This window comes from Camelus ferus, chromosome 12, assembly GCF_009834535.1.
Source record: "Camelus ferus isolate YT-003-E chromosome 12, BCGSAC_Cfer_1.0, whole genome shotgun sequence".
Classification (NCBI taxonomy): domain Eukaryota; kingdom Metazoa; phylum Chordata; class Mammalia; order Artiodactyla; family Camelidae; genus Camelus; species Camelus ferus.
Window position 1 is genome coordinate 53,701,895 of NC_045707.1, and position 16,609 is coordinate 53,718,503.

At 34.4% G+C, this 16,609-nt stretch overlaps 1 protein-coding gene across 3 annotated transcripts in view; it reads left to right on the forward strand.

The window, feature by feature from the left end:
- MGAT4C (MGAT4 family member C) overlaps positions 1-16,609 on the forward strand; it is a 140,187-nt gene that overhangs the window by 92,262 nt on the left and 31,316 nt on the right. The window contains exon 2 of one of the 3 annotated variants that reach the window (XM_032493691.1): positions 9,878-9,927. The gene's annotated coding sequence lies outside the window, so the exon portion shown is untranslated. Of the gene's footprint in view, positions 1-9,861; positions 9,928-16,609 lie in introns of those variants that run through there. The other 2 variants (XM_006192385.2, XM_032493692.1) reach the window with 2 other exon arrangements.

Genomic DNA, 16,609 nt, shown 5'->3' on the forward strand with positions numbered 1-16,609 from the left:
TTCATAGATACAGGAACCAACTAGTGGTTGCCAGCGGGTAGAGAGAAGGAGAAAGGGCAAGATAGGGATAAGAGATTGAGGTACAAACTACTAGGTATAAAATAAGCTACAAGGATGTATTGTACAGCACAAGGAATATAGCCAATATTTGACATTAACTTTAAATGGAGTATAATCTTTAAAAATACTGAATCACTATGTTGTACCTCTGAAACTAATAGAATATTGTAAATCAACTATACTTCAATATAACAAAATTAAAAAATAGAAAACCTGCATTGTTGCCCCTGATAAGAAAATATATATTTTATGGTCACTAGCACAGGCTGGTCTGAAAAAATCCAGTGGCTTAAGAGATAAGAACACACAGGGCAGACCAAAATTAGCTGAAACGGATGTTGAAGCTGAAATTTTAGAGGTAATCCAATTGCAGTATTTGACAGAGGCTCAGGAGAACCAGGGAACCCTCTGAGTTATTAGTAAGGGATGCGTCCAGTTGACGGGACTTGTGCAGCCAGGGTCTAGGTCCTGTGTTGACCAGCTAGCACTTCCACTTCGGCTTCTGCTCTTACTCTGTCTGCATGGCAAGAAAGTTCACTCCTGCTTTCGTCTCTAATCATCAACCTGGACCAGTGGGCCTCATAATCTATTACCTGCCTTCTGCCCATGGAACAGATGATCCAGTGTCCTTAAAACTGAAGTCCAGTAGAACAGATACTAAGGATGCTGTAGGCAATTTGATTTTCACTATTTCTCTCTTAACTTGAAAGCAAAGCACCTGGCCCAAGCTTTCTTCCTCTACCAAGTTGAAGGTTCGTATTGGGAATGGACGATGAGGGAAATTGATAACAGGAAGACCTCCTTCCTCCCCCTGCCTTCCTCCAGGAACCATATGAAGACTGTCTTCCACCTTCCATTACTTTCTAAGGGAGGGATTTTGCTGGCCAACCCCATCCCCTGTTAGCGTGGATAGATGTCTGCCCACTAAGATGTTTCCACTTTAACCTTGTTCACATCCAGGGTTTCACTCCCCACAATCATTTCTTGAAAGTTGCTCCCTGTTGGACTAAATTCTTCAGGCGAATCTTCTGAGGATCCAGAATCTGAGGAAAAATGCTTCTATCATGTCGTGTTCTCTTTTACTTTAACAGCTAAGAATGAAGTGTTTTCAGACATTTGTGCAATTTGAGCCTTGATAAAATTATAATTCTTAGGGTAGAATTTCATAGTTAAAAGTCATTTCTTAATTAAAATTATTTAAATAAATTATCTCCAATCTATTAGACTCTAGATTGGTATTGGATTCTGATGTGATTCAATAGCCAGTCATAACAAAAGCTAGAATAAGCATTTTAGCTGAGGAGTTAAACAACTAGGTAGATTTAAAACTTTAATAAGACATATTTGTTTCCTAAAAATTTCTAAGACAACTGTGAGAGTTTTCTGAACATTACCTTAATAATTTTTATTCATTTAAAAAAAAGAAGCAAAAAGACTTGGAGCCTCTGGGAGAATGCAATAAGGGAAAAACAATGCTTTGCTCTTTGAGTGACATGAGGAGATCAGTCTGTCTAGAGGCCTCGCTCAGTGAGGCCTTGAGCCTCAAATAGGTCTGTCATCCCGGAGGTCTCTACAAGCTGTAGGCCTTCATGTGAGTTGGTGGTCATGGCTGCATGTTTCCCTCTCCACCTCTAGGAAATTGAGAACAAAGACGTTTTCAGAGACAATGCTCTCTACCCATTGTCTTGCTTCCTGCTTTATTTCTGTTTCCATCCTGTGCGAGAGTGCTGACTTGCATTTTTCTGGGCAGGTTGAGTATGCTGACATGCATGGAAAAGGTAGACAGTGTGGGGGTGAAGCTTACCCCACAAGTGTTAGCGCTCCGTGCAGGGGTTGCTGCTCTAGTGCTCTTAACCCACAGAGCTGATCAAGTGAGAGGGGCAAGAACCAGAAGGACTGAATCCTCATCATCTTAGTTCATTGTAATCCGTTCAAATTGAAGTTTCACACTGTGGTTTTGTGTCCAAAAAGTAAGCGTATCTGAGTACCACAGCCTAGGTAGGAGAGCCTCTATCAGCTGTATTGGCCACATCAGACTGAGGCTTGAACTCTCCTGTGTCTGCCCTTCCAGCATGAATGTATATCTCCCCAGGGGAGGGATGGGGGTGGGCAGGGGCTGTCTGCATCTCACAAGAGAAAAAGGAGACAGGTGTTTCCAGCCAGCAGAATGGAAATTAGAAACACTGGTTTTAGCCCAGCTCATCAAGAGAATTATGGTTCCTTCTGTAGGGAGAAAAAATCAGCAAAGGGATGAACAAACGTGAACAAAGGATGAACAGAGCACAAAGGAAGAGCTCTTGTGAACATTAAGGGGAGATGTTAGATCTTCCAGGAAAATGGAATTCTGTGGCATGTGAATTGAATAAAATGTTTTTGTAAAATGTTACATTCTTTAAATCCAGCAATATTCCTAGAAAACAGTGGGAAAACATTTGGAAATGCTTTGTATGAACTTAAGACTATCTACTAATGAAATTGGAATTGGGAAGAATTTGAGGGCAAAACTTGAAAACTGAATATGTTTTTACATCTTAAAGATAAATAAAATATTAAATTAGATGTTTAAACATAGTTGTTAGAGTTGAATAAACTCTTAGCTTTTTATTCAAATCATGGAGAAACCACTTGAAAAATGTCAGAGAGACATTTTTCCACATAATATATTATGAATTTATTTTTAATTGAGACCTAGAAGACCTGTGGTATATATTGCCTCTGGGAAGCTACCAAAACTCTTGTGACCTCAGTTTTCTAATACAAAGGAAAGCTAATATCAAAACTTGTTAGGCTTGCTTTATAAGACTGATTTAAGAATCCATGACAGTAATATATTTAAAGTATGTTCGGATTTACAACGCTGTAAATTTTAAAGTATAATTTAATTGCAAGCCTTATTGAAGAAACTACTGGGGAAAATATTTCTCACTATTAGTAGATTATTAAGTTTATTTTTCTTACTAAAAGAGGTTATGAGAAGAGTTTGAATATTTTATTTGGCATGATACAAAATATTTTTATAGATTTGGGGAGGATTTATACTATTTACACAAACTACTCAATGATCAGAAAGAGAGTTGTCATTTTTCTGATGAGGCTTTTTATTTTGCACTGTGTTTCTAGCAGATTTTTTATAGCATTTATATGTGTCAGTTATGAGGAACATTACAATTTCCTAGATCATTCAAGCCTAAACATCATTTTAATAACTAAAATATATAAATGTAAAAGATACACATTGTTAATTAAGGGCGTATTTTCATTTAAAGTATTTTTTTCTAATAAAAGTATCTATCTAAGCAAAGGTTTAGTTAACGACTAAGCAAGGAAGTGAGACAATGTAAGTTAAATCAGATTTTAAAAGCCCTTAAATTTAAGTAAATCTATGACAATCTATTATTTATGAGGTCCAGAAAGGACTGTGAAATCAAAAATACTTCCTCAAATAGCAGTGCATAGAATTCAAAATTCTGTCTGCTGTAGATATCTTGTGTTAAAATATTTTCCCTGAAAAGCTCCAGTTAGTGGGAAAATGTCATATAAATTAATTGTATTAGTCATTTAGCTATTGTTGAATATCTGTGATATTCCAAACACAAAGATGACATAACATGATTTCCGTCCTTGAGTTTTACGACGGGAAGACACAGACGTGCACAGAAGACTGCAATAGATGTAGTTCATCCTCTAATTGTAGTCTCGAGAAGTGAATGACCAACATTTCCACAGGGGTTTCAGACCCTCACACAAAGTGACATTTGATCAGGGTTTTGTCTAGGAAAATAAAAATACATGTTCAAAAGCACTGAAGCTTGAAAGTTCACATCAAATGTGTTTGAAAAATGGCAAGTAGTTCAGTGTGGCTGAGGCATAAGATGCTTGGTGGGAGTGAAATTTATGGCTAAGAAATTTATTTAACCAAACAGGCAATGAGAAACCAATAAAGGGATCAAAGTCAAGAGTGATCTGACCAGATTTGCATATTAGGACATTATTTTGGCGGCAGAGGTATTTACTTCACTTGTCTGATTGGCAGGAAGGGGCAATAAACATGATTTAGAGAGGGATAAACTGAAAGGCCAGAAGGGTAGCTGCTGTGGGCACAGGAACATTACTTGGAGCCTGAACGCTTGGAAAAAGAGAGCTCCGGAAAGTTATAGTAAGAAAATGTCTTCCTTAATCTGTCACTGTTCCCCAGTGTCATTGTTATGTGCCATTTCTGTCTTTGTTCGAGTTGTTACAGACGTAATAACTCCCCCTTCCTCCACCCCAGAATCACCAGCGCACACCCTGCCCATCTCCCGATCTTGACTATGAGATTCCTCTCTGGAATGTGTGAATTTAACATTCCTGTTTTTTCAGTAGTAACTGAAAGGTTGTAAAAGTCCACATCATGTAGTAATTTTTTTACACATATTTTAAAGAATTTAAGGCTGATACACAAAAAGAAGTCACTAGGGGAATGCACCTAGCCAACCCCCCCCCCCACTTTGTATACCTCAGTTCAACTTTAAAAAAAAAAAGTAAGTTCCACTAGTCTTTGAATAAAATGTAATTATTGCAGAGTAATTAAAAAGAAAAAGAAAAAGGAATCAATAAGCAAGCAAACAACAAAAAAATTCTGTTATGTAGTAAAATATGACCCTAAAAAACACCAATGCATTAGTGTAGGTGATAGAGATGATAAAGAAAAAAAAGTGAATATGTTTAAAAATTAAATCCAGAAAATTGATGTTTTGAATAGGAGAGAATAATATGGGAATTACCAGTGGATTGTATCTGTACAAATAATATTATTATGAAATTGGCAAGTTTAGAAAATTTTCAAGGTTTAGGGAATATAAAGGATGTTCTTTTTTTAAATAAGATGATTTAAATTTAATTAGTTGGATATTAGCTTTAAGGAAAACTACTTTGATTTTAAAATCAAGGAAATCTGGAGATTTTCCCCAATCTTGGCATGTTGTATTTTCTTATTTAACTTCTAATTTTATAATATTGTTTTAAATAGATTATTCTTTTTTTATACTGCATACTTTATTGGTTAAATTAATAGTTTTCACAAATTGACATCAAATTCAACTAAGAATAGATATAGCATAAAGGAGCTAATGAGTTATTGGCAGAACAAAGGCTTAAATGATTTAATTTAAATTAGCCAGAAGTATGCCTGAAATAATTTTAAAGAAAAAAAAATTATTTGTTGAAACTAGTGACTAGTATAGCAAACTCACTGATGGGCAACAACTAGCAACTATTTTGCTTAGCCAGAGAATATCTACAAATGGTCATTTTTCTCTAAAAATGACTATCTACTCCACTCCCATTTGTCCATCCTGGATGAGGATTCTCAGGAGTTAGGCAAAAAAAAAAAAAAAAAATTAGGGACAGAGGAATGAGAAAAGGGCTGAAGTTTGGAGATAGGAGAAAAAAGATATGAAAACATACTTAAAGCACAAATTAAGATCAAATACAAACAAGAGACAATTCTCCCTCTGTCCCCACCCATGTTAGCTTGGCAAAGACTTAAAAAGGCTTAAAGCACTCAGTTGCCAACTAGAGTGTGAAAAAAGAAACACTCTCCTATGGTTCTGGTAATACTATATTAGCATGAGTGTTGAAAGTGGGTCCTTTCAGTTTATGGGAATCATGTATGTTTCTACTACAAAAATTAAATACACAAATTAATGAGAAAACTGGGTTTGGTGGTTCTTATAGATGGAGTAGTGTTCTCTTGTCAGTCATTCTAAGCTGTTTCATGCTTAGAAACATAATTTCATTTCTAGCAACATAATTTATGCTTTGTGGTTTATATTCCCTCGATTCCAATTATTTACCCATGTGGTTTTTTTTTAATCAGGATGTCTTTTGATTTCTGTTTGTCTAATACTTGTGTACAATTAGAACTAATATGTTCTCTTGTCACTTAATATTTCATATTTTGTATAATTTTTACAGTTGAGGTGCCTAGTCCCTCAACTAGATAGTCAACTCTTTGAGGCCCAAAAATTAATCTTCGACATTCTAGTGTCACCCCATTTCTAACACAGTGCTTTCTGTAAATTTATGATCAGTAGCTGTAGTTTGAATAATCATCACTCTTGCCACAAACATTATTATTATATAAAACATGCTAGTTGACACTGATGAAATTTTTTAAAAATGCACATATTTTACCAAAAACTGGTTGAACACCTACTGCTTGCCAATGGTGTACAAGACTCCAGGGATACAATTGTGCATGAAAATAAACAGAGTCTGATTTATGTTCTAAGAGATCAGAACAATGTTAAATAATCACACTACTTAATATATAATTAAAAATTGAGATAAGAGCTCTGAAGAAAAGAAACAATTGTTTCATAGAGTTTTGAATTCTATATTCTCTAGCAAAGGACAATACGCATTTGAAACCAAGATTTCTTTTTCTGATCATGCACTAAATATATTTCTCCAGAAGGTATCTTTACAACCACATGTGAGAGTAAGACTCTACTTCCTGTAAGTCTAGATGCACCTGTGGTCTAGGTGACAACCAGTGTGTGTTTGACTGTGGAAGGAGGTTCTGGACCCTCTTTCTCTGTTTCATGTTTCTGTGGATGAATTCTGCCCAGGGAATGCTCAGCTCCAGTGTCATAGGTGAGTCTACTTAGATGGCATCTTAAGTTCAACAAAGGCAAGCCGTACTCAATCAAGGGGCAAAATATCCTACCTTTTCAGTTTTAAGTGTCTGAAGATCATTAATTTGCCTTTTAGTCATCTCATCTATAGTGAAGGCAGTTTTCAAGGTTGAGCTAATGATTTTCCAACGTTGTAGGCCCCAAGCTTCCTTCAGCAATGTTCCAGTTAAAAACAACGTCACCATAGCTACTCATCTCATTTAGAAGTCAGCTTAAACATGTGGGCATTAACATGTGCAGGCCAAAGTGTGTTATCACGGAACTAACACTATTCCTGGTCCCCCAAGGATCTTTCACTTTGCTTGGCTGACTCTGCAACTCCAGTGAAGTGCAGTCAGACTCCAATAAAAGAACAGTTTGCCTCTTCTTTCCTTTGCTGCCGTTTGCATTTCACCACTCAGCTTACAGAGATGAAATCTATTACTCAGCAGGTAGTGCTTGCACAAATGAAAGATAAATTTTTCTTCCAGATAGGACAGATCAGTGAGAATCATAAAATATTAATGATGAAAGCTGTGGGAATTAGATAGCCCCCTGACCATAGGTTTCTCTTGACAGTGAAGCACAGGCAGTTTAACCTTTTTTTTTTTTTTGTAAGAGTCCCATCAAGAATGATATGAAGGGAAAATAATACATGATTTAAGAGTCAAATGAGCATAGATTTTTTGAGAAAGATAATATTTCTGTCTCATTTTCTCTCATGTTTTGTGTTCCTTATCTGCAGTAAATTTCACTGAGTGATGTAGTGGATTTGATTTGATTCTGGAAGCTGCTCATGTGCTCAGGAAGGAAACTGCTTGAGTATAACATAGAAAGTACACACTTCTTACTATATTTAACTTAATGCACAATATTATAATAGCTGGCATGTGATTGAAACAATTCATTTACCCAAAAAATTAGGGATCTTTTTAATGTGTATTCAAATATATGTCATTAAGGAAGGGCTCTGTATTCTTCAGAAAGTAATTGTTACAGATATTTTTCACTTGCTGAGATTTTATCTTGACAGTCCTTCCATAGTCATTAAAAATGTATAATTGTCTTTAGCTTTATATTTCTTTGTAGAATGCTTAGTCAATTACCATTATCCTAAGATTTTTTTCAACATTATGTTTTCATTTTTCACAGAAACAAAGTTTACACTTACAAAATTTAAAGATCATAGAAATTTTTGATTCATTCGTAATTCATTCATATTCATTCTCTTATTATGGCAAACTGAGTAATTATATATATATAAACATATTTATATATTATAAATTTAATTATCTATGTTAAACATTTGAATAAAGTTTAAATGTTGGAAATTTATTAAAAATAATAAAATAATTTTATTAAGCAACTATTTTTAAAATTCTTTAAACTTATGTTAACATAATTGTAGCATGATTCACAATGCTTTTAATCATGCTAAAGAACAGAAGTATATAAAACTAACCATTGCTCATAGTAATGCCTCAAAAAGTAGGTAATCACCAAAAAATGAAAGTAAATACAACTAAATCATGTCTACTAAAATTTAAAACATATTGAAAGTGCCATTTAACATGCTAAGTCTTAGTAATCAGAAAAATAAAGCATCCTTTTTCATTTGTACTCTTTATTTCTCTACCTAAATAGGAAAAATTCTTATAATAATAGTTCTGGTTTTATATCAAAATAATATTTATTGAAAGAAAGTATATGATAATACAGTCAGAGAAATTTATCTTTGCTTAATTACCCTTTACTTAATTAAAAATTTTGTTTCATGTATCTTTTCTCTGGTACACCCCTATGATGAATACATGCACAATGATAGTCCAGATACAATCCTTACAGAGCACTAGTGAGTTCCTAAGATCTTGTGCTTACAGTGTATGTTTAAGTCTCTAGTTGGTGATATGCATACAAGGATAAATCAGCAGATTCCATTTTGTTAATCAGCCTTTTAGAAACTTCATCAACACATTGCAAAAAAATCAGATCTTTTGTTAAAACATATCTTGAAATATGGTTAATTTCATGACACTAGTAAGTTAAAAGACTCAGAAGACATAGGTCCGTCACAGGACACCTGGTCTTCAAGCATGCTGTTTCTTTCATGGTTGCCTGATCATCTGATGATCACCTCCAGCATCTGGAACTCGTTTATTATTATGTTCCATTCGTAAGTTTGAAAACATAAACCAAATACCCTGCTGTAACCAATTCTAAAGCTTGCATAGAATTCAACTTATTATTACTACAGCCTTCTGTGTACCAAATTCTTTGGAATCTATAGCTAGGCCTTCTTAAGCCCTACCTCCTTTCTGTCCCACGCTGATGACTGTCGATGCTGCCCTCTCTGTGCTGAGATATAACCAATTAGCTGTAATGATAATAGCTCCATATTGACAAATGAATTTATTTGAAATGAGAATTCTAAAACTGACTACTAACATTTTAAAATATCAGTCTTCAATTGCAACTATTCTTGCTATATGTGGAAGCCACAAAAGAAAAAAAAATAGAAGAAAAATACAGAAATCCCAGTGCAGGTGTTGTTGACCACAGAAGCTGACCATAGCACGTCTAAGTAGAGATGAAAAAAGCGAATAGAGATGTCAGGAAAGGCAGAGAAATCTGTGCCTCAAGAACATAGGAATTTTCACAACTAAACATTGTCTAAAAGAATAAATGTTTCTATAGCATCAAACTTCAGGAAATAACATTATTGGCTCCTAGAGGTACCTAAAGAACCCAGAAAGCACTAAATATTCAAAAATATAAATAGTACTTTTAAGTTCAGTGGAGAAAAGCAGTGCAACGTAACAAAATATTTATTATTTAAACTCTCTTTGCTTAAAGAATATGCACATGACTTTAAAGACATTATTAGAGATTTTTCTTCATGTATTTGTTGTGTTATAGGTACACAGTTTTCCTCTGAATACCCTTGTTAACATAGTCTGGCAGACATTCAATAGCAAACTCTGTTCCAGGAAATGAATTTATAATGTTATAGCAGGAACAATCTCTTGAATGTTGAAAACCTTTACATGAGTATATATTATATGCGTGGGAATAACAAATTTTCTAGAAATTTTTTAATTTTATTTTTATTAATAATAAAAACAGAGGATTGTATTAGTCATGTTGGACTTTCTTTTTTCCAGTGTATCAACATTTTCTGCACAGAACAGATTATGAAAACTTCTTTCTTAAGGTGAGTTTGGGTGTCATTCACAGTGTTTTGAGGGGCTATAATAATTTTTTTATATATCATCAAAGACATCCCATAAATCAGATTGTCTTAGGATAGTTGCATACACCCAGATTGAGAGTGTTTTCTCATTAGTTTTATATACATAAGTCCTATTTATTCAACAGTACTACTTTCACTGTAAACTCTAAAGGATATTTATTGGAAATTTCTGAGTTTGTCAAAGCATGTAACTTGATATTTTGATTAAAACTTGGAAATGTTATTGATGCTAGGAGAAGAAAGCAAGTCATAGAACAAAAATAACCTATTACAACTAATACAATTAAGATATCTCCCAGTGCAAATGAATACACACACACATATGAGAGTCATGTTAATGTCTTTAACTTCATCCTAAAATAAAGTATATTGACTGCTTTAATTACCATGAGCCATTTTTCTGTTAATACTGTGGGTATTTTTGCTCTATTATTCCAAGAGTTAGGAATTGTTGTTGTATTATAAATTAGTGTTATATTCGATTTACTCACATATTTCCCCCTTTTTTCCACCATGCTGTCTCATTAGATTGTCTACCTTATCTACCTGCTTGAAGTATATCCGTTAGACTTTCCTTTAATGAAGATTTCACTGTTTTTCTTTATCTGAAAGTATTTCTATTTTTATCTTGTTCCTGAAAATTAATTTCTCTGGACTGTGAGTCTACATTGCCAGGGATTTTTCTGATACCGTTAAAGATTTGATTCTATTGTTTTCTGGATTCCATTTATCAATGGGAAGTCCATTGTCTGTCTAGTTGCTATACCTGTGTAGGTAATTTGCTATTTCTCCTTGACTGCTTTTAAAATCTCCTCTTGATCCTTGGTGTTCTGAAGCTGGTTATGATATGTGTAGTTTTTATGTATCCCACTTTAGATTTGCTGGCCTTCCTGAATCTGAGGATAGATGTCTTCCAGCAGTTCTAGAACTCCTCAGTCATTATCTCCTTTAAGTGTGACTTCTTCCATGTTTCTCTATTTTTCATGTCTCCTAAATTTTTTTCAAATTATTTCATAGTTTCTTAATACTATGTTCTTGGAATCCATATCCAGTTCACTGATTTGATGTGTATTTGTAACTATTTTTTTTAGTATATAATAGATTTTATTGAAAAAATTCAACTAAAGCATAATAGGATTGTTAGTAACAGTACTGTATCACTACTTTATATCTCTTGATATTTTGTTTCTATACTAATAACTGGAACCACTGATTTGACATTCATTATAGTATATTCTGGTCCTTTCCCATCCTCCCCATATTTTATTTATTTATTTATTTATTTATTTATTTATTTATTTATTTATTTATTTATTTATATTGAAGTACAGTCAGTTACAATGTGTATATTTGTGACTTATTTTAACCTTTTTATTCTTTTAATTTTTATAATTTAGGGGTTACAAAATTCCATTTGAGTCTTTTACAAATTTAATAGTCCCTTTTTCTTGCTCTTATTTTCAATTGAAACTGTTTTAATTTTGTGGTTCTGATTGCACTTCCATTTCCTGTTGTTTCACTTGTGAAATCTTATTTTCCCTTTGTGTTTTTGTTTTGACTATAATCTCATGCGTGTGGAATGTTACTGATGAAAATTCTTTAAGGCCAGACTTGGGAGATCCATTCTTAAAGTATTTGCTTCTACCAATCGCCCAGGGGGCACTATCAACCCAGGACCACTTTTAAACTAAATGCTTTGTTTTCAAACTAAATACTTTCAAATAGCATGAATGTAGATTTCAGATCTGTGATGAGGACCAATTTGTTAATATATTGCCTTTCAGACCCTTTTCCCCCATGAGGCTTATGTCTCATTTTGTAGGAGAGATCGTCTACTATATTTTTCACTCTGTCTTCATGAAGAAGTCAAAAGGGAAGCTCAGGCTTTCCAAAGATCTCTAGAAGTTCTCGTGTTGAAAGCTGGCTTTGGTGATACCTCTCAGGGTTTCTACTTTTACTTTGATCTTAGTATTTTCAGATTTCTTCCTTTCATGTGAGATCCAAGATTCTTAGAAAGTGCATATGCTTTATTTGTATACATAATTTTATTTAACCGTTTTCATCTTTTCATCAGGAAGTTTACTCTGGCTATATAGATCCAGTAGACTGATTTGAAGCAGAAGATCAAGTGTTGGGGGTCTATTAAAGATGCTAATTGTGAACTCTTTCAATTTCTCAGACAGTTTAGACAGTGATATTTTTCTCTTTTGACTCAACTTAATTAAATAGCTGACCTCTGCTAAAACTTTATTCCAAACTAATGTCCTGCCTCTGCAATTCTCCAGCCTTGTCCTTCCATGATTCTGTTATGCTTCTGTTACTTCTTTCTCTTCCCTGAAGCAGAGACTTTATCACATTAATCTTACTAAACTGTTAAGCCCTGTCAACAGTGAAAAGGGGGGTAGTCTGTGATTCTGCTTTTGAAGAAACCACCCCCCCAAAAAAAACCCAAAACATAATGTGGGTACCTCTTCTAATCTTTTAGACTCCCAAACACGCAATATTAATTTTATAGCCTTTAGAATTCTTGTAATTACCATTAATGCTTACTGTTTAAGTAAACGAGCAATTCATAAAATGTCCATGCAGGCTCTCTAATGAAGTTACCCATATGGTTGTTGGAAAAGAGGGTTAAAATTAGACAGGGCAAGTACTCAAGTTTTTTATTCTTTTTACTCATATGAAAGATATGTATATAAAACAGCAGTCGTTGGCATTTTCCAGTATAAACATTTCAAAAATTTCTGTTTACTCCCTTTGGAGGCTGCCACTCCCACACTGGTTTAAATCAGCCAGATTTATTTGTAGAAAATAGTATTATAATATCCATGTGCTATATTTTAATATAAAATCCAGTATTTTTTTTACTTTAAATATAACACATGTTATTCTTCTTTTTTTAAGATAATATGAAAATGACATTACAAAAACATTCAATTTATAACAAGCTGGGTTTTGAGGGAAGAAGAAGATTTTCATCCATAAATTCCAATCCATCGGTACTGAGTTCCTTTTCATAAGCTCTTTTATTTTTTAATTTTCATTTTTCAGCAGTGTCTAGTAGCAATTAAAATTCACAGTAACTTGTGTATTCTCAAATATTTGTAGTGTGTGTGGTTCACTTTTCCTTTCAGTGCATTGAAGGGTCAGGCTCTTTAATTACATTTTCTACTTCCTACATTTCCACTACTCTACCTATCTAAGGCTAAACCAAAAAGTTAATAACAAAATACTACGCAAAAGAGGCTATTTTATTCAAATACAGTCGAATTATCCAGCTTCATATATGTTGGTGAGCTATTGTGCATTATAGTATATGCAGTATTAGCCCACAGAAAAGTCTAACTCCTTATAATCCTTTCATTACAACAGATGCTTGATCCCATAGTACCTGTCTGCCACTTTTGATAAATATGGACTTCTCAGGAATTGAGCAGTTATTCTCTTTTTAAATTTCATTTCTTAATCTAACATTAGAGTAGTGAAGCATTTCCAGTTCAACATCCTTAGTTTTGACCTTCGTAGAATAAAACTTATGAGCAACTTAATCTCCCCAAGTGCATCGTTATCACAATTCCAATGGAATTCTTCAACCTTCAGCCTCGAGCTAAATTTGGCAAAACCTTGAATGGATGCTCTCTTAGTTAAAATTCTCAGCTTCTATATTTCTATGTTCCATGGAAATAATTGCTTTGTGTAAAATCAGCAAGTAAATATTTGCCTACAGATTAGTTAAATAAGTATTGATCTATGTTTTAGAAAGTGAATAAGCCCAATTTTTCAAATATAAAATAATAAGGCTGAGAATAACAATATTATTCAAGAAATGAAAGTACATATATCCACAGTCTGTGGATCTTAAGGCTTTAGAATTGCATAGTATGCTAGAGGATATATGTCCTGAGGGACAAAGCATAGTGATTTTTTAACTTGAAAAAGTCTGAGAACTGCTACATTTTATTAATTTCTTCATCGTCATGAGAATAGCAGTTCTCAGACTTTTTGTTCTCAGAATACTTTACTTCCCTAAAAATTATTTTGGACTCAAAAAAGGTTTGTTTATATGCACTTTATATTAATATTTACTGTGTTAGACACAAAAATATACATTTTAAGATAGTCATTTCCTTTAACATTAATAATAAACTATTACTTATAAATAACATATTTTCATGAAAAATAACTGCATTTTCTAAACAAAGCAAAGTTTAGTGAGAAGAATAATCCTGTTTTTCATTTTTGCTAGTCTCTTCAGTGTAGAGGGGGGTCTCATTTCTGCTACTGTATTCACACTGTTTTGCCTTCAAACATTATGAAGCCTTTGGAAAACTGTATACTCTGTATACACTCTGTATACTTTTGACAGAATAAGAATTTAAAAAACAAATAAAGTCTTAATATAATTATCAAAGTAGTTTTGATCTTTTAGTTCCTCATAAAAAGGTGGTAGAGATCCCAGGTGACCCTAAAAAACAATGAGAACTGCTACCTTGAAACGATATATTGTCCTTCTGAGTCTACAGCTCACAAGGACGATTCTGCCAATCCAGGCTGGGCTTGACTGAGCCCTCTTGGCTTACTCAGGTGTTTGTGGTCAACTACTGGATTGTCTGGAAGGTGGCTGCTCCAGGATGGCCTTGGCTGAGGCCTCTGTACCTCTAGCAAGCTAGCCTGGCCTGTTCCCATGACAGTGAGGGGTCCAGGAGAGGGAGCTGAAGCGTGAAACGCCTCTTGAGTTCTACGCTTGGATTGTACACTGTTAAAGCTACAGCAGTTCTTTTGGCCAAAATGTATTTAAAAAGTCAACCTCCAGTTCATGGGTGGAAAACAGGCTCTGCCTCTTGATGAGAGAAGTTACAAAGTCTTATTGAAAAGGGGGTCCATACAAGGAAGAACTGGGGGCGTTTTGTCAATTAACCATGGCATCCTAGATCTGCGCCCCCCCCCAAAAAAATAAAAGTAATCCTTTGCCTCATTTCAATGAATTTAACTCTGTAGTAGGTACAGTAGGAATCTGTAAGGACATATTTAGAAGCTATCTTTTAAATTTATTAGTTTGGGCCCTACACTGTAAATGCTCAGGTGTAACCAAGGCCTTGGATATAACCAGGTCCTGAGAGATGGGCTCACACTAAATAAAATAATAAATGTAAATATGAGTACATAAGCAATATGAAATGGATGACAACTTTGCTAATTTCTCAATTTATGATAAGAAAAATAAATATTATTTGAGCTGGAAATATATGTATGGGGATAATCAGCAGAATCTCTTACTGTAGTTAAGTAATACTATATAATACCACGCATATGCCATCAAAAATTCACTTTCACGGGGACCAGAAATAACCAAAATACATAATTTGAGCACATTTCCCCCTTATAAGCAGACAAATACAAAAATCAGATGTTAATTATCTAAACACCTACCACGAGGTCAGATGCGTAAGGGTCTAATGAAGTCAAGCTAAGAGTACATCTGGTAACGGGATTTGTTTCTTCTCTAACAGAAGGGAAAATGCATGAAGTGTGTATATTGCATCTCTGTCCACCTCGAGGATAACCATACCGTTAGAACAACAATACCAAAACCTTTTACAGCTTGGGTTCCCTTTCCTCTGGGTCAGATGTTGCATATTCGACGGTCTAGAATCATATAGGTACGATAAGTGAGTGATGCAATTCAGTAGGAAAATACTGAGAAATTGGGGGATGGGGAAATTGTACGAAACTGAAGAGAGCCTTCCCTGTCTAAATGGAATGAGCTAATACTTAGGTCCAGCCAGTTGTTGCAATGTGGGAATGAAAGCCCCTCTTTACTATGTACTCTAATTTAAAAAGAAAATGAGATATTTATCTAAAATTTTCCTTTTTTTCACATATTGCATGGACCAAGCCAATCTTGTTAGAAATTAGATTCTCCCTCAGGTGGCTATTTTGTGACACCTACGTCGTTGAACATTGCAGATGCGCTCATGAAGTTCCCGTTTTTTAGGCTTTGTTTCCACTGATGTATTGCTCTGTTATTGATGCTCATGCATATTGATGTTGATGTATGAAGAGTGATATCATACATATGGATAATCCAATCCTGCTCTTTAAAAATGTATGCAATCTGTTGTTCTCATGCATTAAAGTGTAAGAGCATGTAAACAAATCTAACTCAAATAAATAAAACTGTAAAAGGTCAGCAAAAACCAGAGAGAGTGGGAGAGGAGCACAAATAATTGATATAAATTTGTAGTGGGCAGTTTCACCCACCATTTCGCTTGGTACACACCCTGCTGTGACCCTGAGAAGGAAACGGGAGATGTAAATCTGTTACTCCCACAGTTATTATTAGTTCCCATGTGTGAACATCTACTCACCAAATGGAATGTGAGTCTAGTGCTTAAGATGCATGTATTTCACACATGATGCCTAGGTCCAAATAGGGCTTACATTCGATTCTTAATAGAAAAAGCACAGTCGTTCATAACACGGGGAGAAAAACTGACTGTGCATGGTGAATCCAGTTTTAGTCAGAATATCAGTCTTAAACATGGCATGAACGTTCTACTTCTCCCTTTTTTGATGGATATATGTTTTGTGCTTTAGTTGGGGACTTCAAATTTAATGGCTACATGAGACACTGACTTTAGAC